General features: G+C 41.8%; 1 protein-coding gene across 1 annotated transcript in view; it reads left to right on the plus strand.

The window, feature by feature from the left end:
- Positions 1 to 454: 454 nt before the first annotated feature.
- The window catches only part of LOC135552277 (fMet-Leu-Phe receptor-like), an 11,167-nt gene continuing 3,266 nt past the window's right edge, over positions 455 to 8,355 (plus strand). The window contains exon 1 of the mRNA XM_064983803.1: positions 455 to 668. The gene's annotated coding sequence lies outside the window, so the exon portion shown is untranslated. The remainder of the gene's footprint in view (positions 669 to 8,355) is intronic.

Below are 8,355 nucleotides of genomic sequence, written 5' to 3' on the forward strand. Positions count from 1 at the left end.
AGCTATTGGTACATTTGGAGAGTGATATACTGTAACTCTAACTAAAAATCTGCAATAAAACAAAACATTGTGATTGAATGATGCATTTAGATACTTTGAGATTGGGATGCCATCATGAAAAAGCCCCCATCTTGACTGAATAAGCTACTAACTACACCATCATTCATCGTCCTAATTGTATTGAGGCATTCATCTCTTTCTGGGTCTGTTGGCTAAAAATTGAGAATACATGCAGGAAATGGACACTCTAGGACTCCAGGGAAGAGTGTCCAACGACCGAGTAAGGCATGGTCAGTAGTGCACACCCCCTTACAACTCTTGCCCCTTGTATCTGTGTGAGCAGAGAGAGGAGGTGGGAGATAGGGGATGGGAGCAAAAGAGATAGAGCGTGAGAAAGAGAGAGCGAGAGGCAGGAAGTTCACTTCTCTGTGGCCTTTTCACCCAAGCGGCACAATGACTTGTGGTTAGGGGCCACATCATTTAGACATGCACACACAGACACACTCACACAGACACGGGAAAGACAGAGAAGATCGTGAGGATTGTCGGGACACAAACCTATCTTTAAATCTAAGACACACAGCTTAGAACTATGAACCTCCACGCTTTGTTCAACCACTGAAGCGAGACATGCTGGACAGCTACTTCTGAAGCATCTCAACTCATAGGTAAGCATTATCAGTATGAATAACAACAACCATATACAGCGTTTTTTGGCTTTACTTTTCATTTAGTTTCTTAAGTCACTTTATTTGGATATTTTCAAATGCAGGAGAGAATATTCTCTTAGGTGTTCTGACTATCAAGAGACGATCGGTTCGATTTAGTTAGAGACCACCTAAACTCTTTTGACATGAAGCAACTCTGTCTTCTGACTATCAATACTTGCCACTCAAGCTGTACACGTACGTAGTTGTAGCATGCTATAGCCTATTCTGGACAAATGATGAGATTCTGTGGATAGTTAGCTGAATATATACAGATCATCCACCAGGGACTATATGAAGAAGATACTGTATGTTACTCTTTATCTGTGTCCATTGCTTTCCATTACAATATCACCACTTGCCAGCTCAAATTGAGTTGCCAACAAAACAAATAATGATTAGCCACTGATATATATATATATAACTACTGTAGATGAAAATATTGAGTAAAATCTAGGCTAGATATGGACGTTTGTTTTGCAGCATTTATTGAAACTTAATTTAGCCAGGAACAGACAGTAAGTAATTGAAAACAACGTTTCTTCTACGTTTACGAGCAAAAGGGGCGAACAGCATCTGTCAGCCACATCTTACAATAAGACATCATTCTTTATCTTGACAATAAAGAAATCAAACAGAAATAGTATCTCATGTTTGTCAAAGACAAATGATCGGATTTGACTTTGTAAGGTGTATTTACATGAATGAAATACATCCTCAAACTGATAGAGAACAAACAATGAATGTACCCTGCCAATATTGACTTTGACCTAGTGCCGAGAGCAAGCATTATGGCAACGCAAGTATTTACGTGGGAATGCTAATTGTATTAGCGTCATATCAAAGAAGCCTCTGCTCATAAAACAACACAAAACCGTACGAGAGGTGGGTTGAGTCCTTGGCTCATGGCACAATAACACATTCCTAATTGTCTTGCTCCTAGGTAAACCCCATCCCTTATATAGACTGGAAGCTTATTGGTTGCCAGACAACAGGACTATGTTTGTTTTACTGTTGGCTCACTGATGGGAATATATATATACTGTATACAGTGCATTCGGAAAGTATATGAGTAGAGGCTGAATACTTATGTAAAGGTGTTTTTTTGCTTTTATACATTTCAAAACATTTCTAAAAACCTGTTTTTGCTTTGTCATTATGGAGTATTGTGTTTTGATTGATGAGGATAAAAAACAATTGAATCCATTTTAGAATAAGGCTGTAACATAACAAAATGTGGAAAAAGTGAAGGGGTCTGAATACTTTTCCAAATGCAATGCTCACCGATTGGAATATTCAGCTCTTCTGCAGTTTTACTATCTTACCACCAGTGGAGCTGCAACACCCTCAGCACCCCTACTTCCCATGGCTATGATCCAAAGAGACTGGTCACATCATGGCTGTTACCGCCACACCAGCGTTCACGAGTCATGGAGGCAGTCAAATTCAAATTCCATGTGAAGGCACGGTAATTCGGCTTCTCCAAGCTCTGATGCTGCTGATGGTCATTAGTAGCCTACCAAACTTGCTAACTGCCTGGTACTCACCATTCTATTGTCACTCTGAGATCAATGCAAATGTAATCGAAAAATCTACTCAAACACTTCATGAGAGCCCATGAGCTCATTTCTATAGGCTATGTAATTGCGTGAGAAAACAGAGTGATGGCCTCTACTAAAAAGAAGAGGATCCCATCAGCTAGGCCTACTATATTTATATCTCAACTTTCCTAATATTGCACCTTGCTTCTCTTTACAGCACGAGTATAGCCACATAGCTGGCATGAAAATGAACCTTGGGAAAAGCGTCCTCTATTTAAGTGCATAGATGAAATATGTATTTTTTTTCCCCTGCCCCTGTTTCAAGACAGGTGCATGATAGTGGTCCATTCCAAATCAAAACACATTTCACAGATATTATTTAGTATATGTAGTAGCAATTAAGAATAGTGTGTTGGGTGACAAAATTAGCTTACTTGTGAATTAAATATTATCACTTGTGAAAGATGCCCTGCATAAGGCAAGAAACAATGCATACCTTTTTTTGCGACTTTTTCAAATCATAGTCCCACACATCGGCCTATATGTTTTGACAAGGTTTGTATCACAACTAAAGTGGCCATATAACTGTAGATTCTAACTGGCTTACATACGCAGTGAGTGAGTTTCAAGTTTGGGGAAGATCATTTTCACCATTAAAATGCATCTTTATAATAGAAGCATTACATGCGTAATCCCATTTCCTTCACTTTTGATAATGGTGTTTTCCAGCTAATGGAACATTTGGTTTGTAGCCTACTGGCGTTTGTGCATTGCTGCACAAATAGTTTATCAACATTTTAAGCTAAACGTTCTGATCTGTTGCATCAGCCTCATTGTGTTTGTTTTTTCATGCTAGCAGTTATTTTGGGATCTATCGCATCCCACAACTGTCCCAGACTATGTTTGAATATGTATTTCTCGCACAGAATAGAATAGGTAAACTTTTGTACTATGGGGGATAGTGGATTCCTGTTCTTTAGGCTTACTCATCTTGTTGGCTGACGACAAGTAAATTCTTCCAAAAACTTTAATATGTGCCTCGGAATTGGATGAGGACACATGCAGTTGCCACCCGGATGTGTCTGTCTTTCAACCTGTGAGAAAGACAAGATCACGTGACTGAGAGCCAATACGAGTGAGAGGTGCTTCAGAGCACGAAGCACGCAGGGAGAAGGGAATAACAATTATCGTGTTCAGCCTAAGGGCAGAACAGCCACTGGCTGCAAAATGTATGGATTCTTTTATGGGGCATTATGGTCAAACAAAGGGGATGCCACTGGGAAATTCGAGGCAAGTGCTTGTCAAATTGTGAATGAGAGACTGATGAAGTGTGTACAGCCTGCACAAAAAATAAAGCAGAGATTATGCCTTTCATATGACTTCTTTCAAATCATCATTAGAGTCTCATCATGCAGCCTTAGAATGTATTAAAAATCAAAACATATACCCCAACATTTGTATCGCAACTAAAGTTACATAAATAACTTTATAGGATGGCCTTTATCTTTGTTAACCACTCAACACAGAATTGCCACATGTGTGCACTCCCTCAAATTGTTTGGAGAAAATATCCTTTCTATTTTATTCAGCTTTGTTCCATTGTATTCTTTATACTATATAATACTATAAAATAATGCCATGGTATTCTAAGCAAATCTTGTCTGCTAAATTAACTACCATACCCCACAGCCATATGGCATAGCCAGATCAGGACCTAACATAAGGACAACTCAGAGTATGCTATTCTGTTCTTCTGAAATAGATTACATTTTCTCCATATCATGTTTCTTTAGACCTGTCTAAAGTATATATTGGATTTATTGTGAAGGTTTAGGCTATATTGTGTGGATCCAGGAGATGCAAAATGTGTTTGTTAATTAACACTCACTTACCGTGAGACCGGCAATTATTTGCTTGACAATCACCGGCGGATGAAATTTCATGACCACCACAGCCCTAGTTAAAAGCCAAAACCATTTTATGATTCCTGTCTATGCATGCCTCTGGAAAGGACATGGAGATACTGTATGCAAAGAGAATCAGGATGGCAAGCATGTTCTTACACGTTCCTTGTTGGACTGATGTGTTTTAGGTGGTATGTCAATATCCAATGAATTGTATATTGTGTGAGTGTGCACCACATGAGGTTGGTCAAATCAAATCAAACATTATTTGTCACATGCCGAACGTAGACCTTACCGTGAAATGCTTACTTACAAGCCCTTAACCAACAATGCAGTTCCAGAAAAAGTTAAATATTTACCAAATAAACTAATGTAAAAAAAGAATCAAAAGTGACACAATTAAATAACAATAACGAGGCTATATACAGGGGGTACCGTTACCAAGTCAGTGTGCGGGGGCACAGGTTAGTCGAGGTAATTTGAAGATGTAGGTAAGGGTAAAGTGACTATGCCTAGATAATAAATAGCGAGTAGCAGCGTGTAAAAACAAATGGGGGAGTCAATGTAAATAGTCCGGGTGGCCATTTAATTCATTGTTGGCAGTCTTGTGGCTTGTAAATTGAAGCTGTTAAGGAGCTGTCGGGACTTTGTATTGATTCATGTGATGACTGCTGTTCATCAATTGATTAACTGTTTATAATTATGTGATTAAATTGTGGTGGTCATTAAATTAATTAGGTAATTATTAACTCCGTAACCTGGGGCACCATGGGAAGGTTTGGTTTTATTGAGTTTCAGAATATCTATTTTACAACAGTTGCTAATTAATACATTTTCTCTACAGTCTCGTCCTGAACATCGCATAATCTGGGAATCAGCACAAACCAGAGTCCCACTAAATATGTCCGTACAATACCAATTGAGTTGATTATTTATTTACTAACAAGCTAAAATGATAATATACGATACACAAACACAGTCTAGGCTATTGATTAGAACTTAGTATAATGAAACAGGTCCCTAGCAGGCCAACACAATATGACACGTGTTACACAAAATGGGGATTTAAAGAGAGAAGAAGAGAGAAAAGCACACTTGGGTACATTTGTAAACTATGCTTAGTTTAGCCCTACCGTAACCCCCAACTGCCGCCCTTATGGGTCAGAATATAATTAATTAATTACGTGTCGAAGGTCTCCGTCTTTATGGCAAGTTCTCTGGGCGTCGCTAGTTACGAGGCAAGGTCTGGATTTGACTCAGATCCAATTTAGAACACTAACTTCACATTTCATCTTTACAAAAACATTCTATTGGATCTGGACATTTTCCACACAACGTACAGCATGCAAACATCATGTACATATTGTGAAAACTCTTCAAGTTACAATGTTTTTGTTATAACGTCATCATTTAACTTTTAATAGCATAACAAAACAACATTCCTTTTCGTATTCCATCTATCATTTCCACCATTTTGGCTGACGAAACATATTGTCCAAAAGTCCATTTATTGCATGTTACTGTTCTGAGGTAGGTTCTCCATAGGCCCATCATACATTCCATTCCTTCACAGTCAGAGGACAAAGGGATTTTGTCTGCTGCCTTAAGATTTACTATGGGCATGAGGTGTCATAAAACCCCCACCTCCATACCTCTCGATCTCTCCCTCTCTGGTGGGTGTGAGAGGTGTCTCTGTAGGAGTGTGGTCCACGTTAACCTGACCCGAACAGGCCAGCCATGACCAAGCCTTTTGGTCCTAGACTTGGCGCTCCGGTATTGCTTGCTATGCGGTAGCAGAGAGAACAGTCTATGACTTGGGTGACTGGAGTCTTTGACAATTTTTGAAGCTTTTCTCTGACACTGCCTAGTATATAGGTCCTGGATGGCAGGAAGCTTGGCCCCAGTGATGTACTGGGCCGTACGCACTACCATTTGTAGAGCCTTTACAGTCAGATGCCGAGCAGTTTCCATACCAGGCGGTGATGCAACCAGTCAGAATGCTCTCGATGGTGTCACTGTAGAACTTTTTGAGGATCTGGAGACCCATGCCAAGTCTTTTCAGTCTGCTGAGGGGGAAAAGGTGTTGTGCCCTCTTCACGACTGATTTGGTGTGTGTGGACCATGATAGTTCATTGGTGATGTGGACACCCTAGGAATGTGAAACACTCAACCCACTCCACTACAGCCCAGTCGATGTTAATGTTGGCCTGTTTTTTTCCCTGTAGTCCACGATCAGCTCCTTTGTCTTGCTCACATTGAGGGAGAGGTTGTTGTCCTGGCACCACACTGCCAGATCTCTGACCTCCTCCCTATAGGCTGTCTCGTCGTTGTCAGTAATCAGGCCTACCACTGTTGTGTCGTCAGTTGTGGTGTTGGAGTCGTGTTTGGCACGCAGTCGTGGGTGAACAGGGAGTACAGGAGGGGACTAAACACTGGCTCTGCAGCTTTGTGACTGTTGACCTGTTTAAAGGTCTTGCTCACATCGGCTACTGAGAGCGTTATCACACAGTCATCTGGAACAGCTGGTGCTCTCATGTATGCTTCAGTGTTGCTTGCCTCGAAGCGAGCATAAAAGGCATTTATCTCTGGTAGGCTCGTGTCACTGGGCAGCTCGCGTCTGGGTTTCCCTTTGTAATAGTTTTCAAGCTCTGCCATATCCGACGAGCATCAGAGCCGGTGTAGTACGATTCAATCTAAATCCTGTATTGACGCTTTGCCTGTTTGATGGTTCGTCTGAGGACATAGAGTGATTTCTTATAAGCGTCCGGATTAGTGTCTCTCTCCTTGAAAACGGCAGCTCTAGTCTTAAGCTTGATGCAGATGTTGCCTGTAACCCATGGCTTCTGGTAGGATATGTACGTACGGTCACTGTGGGGACGACGTCGTCGATGCACTTATTGATGAAGCCGATGACTGAGGAGATAAACTCCTCAATGCCATTGGATGTTTCCCAGAACATATTCCAGTCTGGGCTTGCAAAACAGTCCTGTAGCGTAGCATCCACGTCATCTGACCACTTAGGTATTGAGCATGTCACTGGTACTTCCCGCTTTAGTATTTGCTTGAAAGCAGGAAGCAGGAGGATAGAATTATGGTCAGATTTGCCAAATGGACGGTGAGGGAGAGCTTTGAATGCGTCTCTGTGTGTGGAGTAAAGGTGGTCGATAGTTTTTTCCCTCTGGTTAAGCGTGACATGCTGGTAAAAATGAGGTAAAATGGATTTAAGTTTGCCTGCTACTATGAGCTCCGCTTCTGGATGAGAATGTTCTTGTTTGCTAATGGCCTTATACAGCTGGTTGAGTGCGGTCTTAGTGCCACCATCGGTTTGTGGTGGTAAATAGACGGTTACAAATAATGTAGATGATAATATAGATCTCTTGGTAGATAGTGTGGTCTACAGCGTATCATAAGGTACTCTGTCCTCAGGCGAGCAATACCTCGAGACTTCTTTAAAATTTGCCATCAAAGGCATCCCGGGTGGCGCAGTGGTTTAGGGCGCTGTACTGCAGCGCCAGCTGTGCCACCAGAGACCCCTGGTTCGCGCCCAGGCCCTGTCGCAACCGGCCGCGACCGGGAGGTCTGTGGGGCGACGCACAAATGGCCTAGCGGTCATCCAAGTTAGGGAGGGCCTGGCCGGTAGGGATATCCTTGTCTCATCGCGCACCAGTGACTCCTATGGCGGGCTGGGCTTGGTTGCCATGTGCACGGTGTTTCCTCTGACACATTGGTGCGGCTGGCTTCCAGGTTGGATGCGCGCTGTGTTAAGAAGCAGTGCGGCTTGGTTGGGTTGTGTATCGGAGGACACATCACTTTCAACCTTCGTCTCTCCCGAGCCCGTACGGGAGTTGTAGCGATGAGACAAGATAATAGCTACTAAAGACAATTGGACACCACGAAACTGGGGAGGAAAATGAGTAAAAAATTATAAAACAATAAATTGTAAAAAATTAAAAAATTGCCATCACGCACCAGCTGTTATTGACAAATAGACACACACCCCCGCCCCTCGTCTTACCTGGCGTAGATTCTCTGTCCTGCCGATGCATGGAAAATCCTGCCAGCTCTATATTCTCTGTGTCGTCGTTCAGCCACGACTTGGTGAAAAATAAGATATTAGAGTTTTTAATGTCCCGTTTGTAGGATAGTCCTGATCATATATCATCCATTTTGTTTTCCAATTATTGCACTTTGGCCAATGGTAGT

Source organism: Oncorhynchus masou, chromosome 13 (assembly GCF_036934945.1).
Source record: "Oncorhynchus masou masou isolate Uvic2021 chromosome 13, UVic_Omas_1.1, whole genome shotgun sequence".
Taxonomy (NCBI): domain Eukaryota; kingdom Metazoa; phylum Chordata; class Actinopteri; order Salmoniformes; family Salmonidae; genus Oncorhynchus; species Oncorhynchus masou.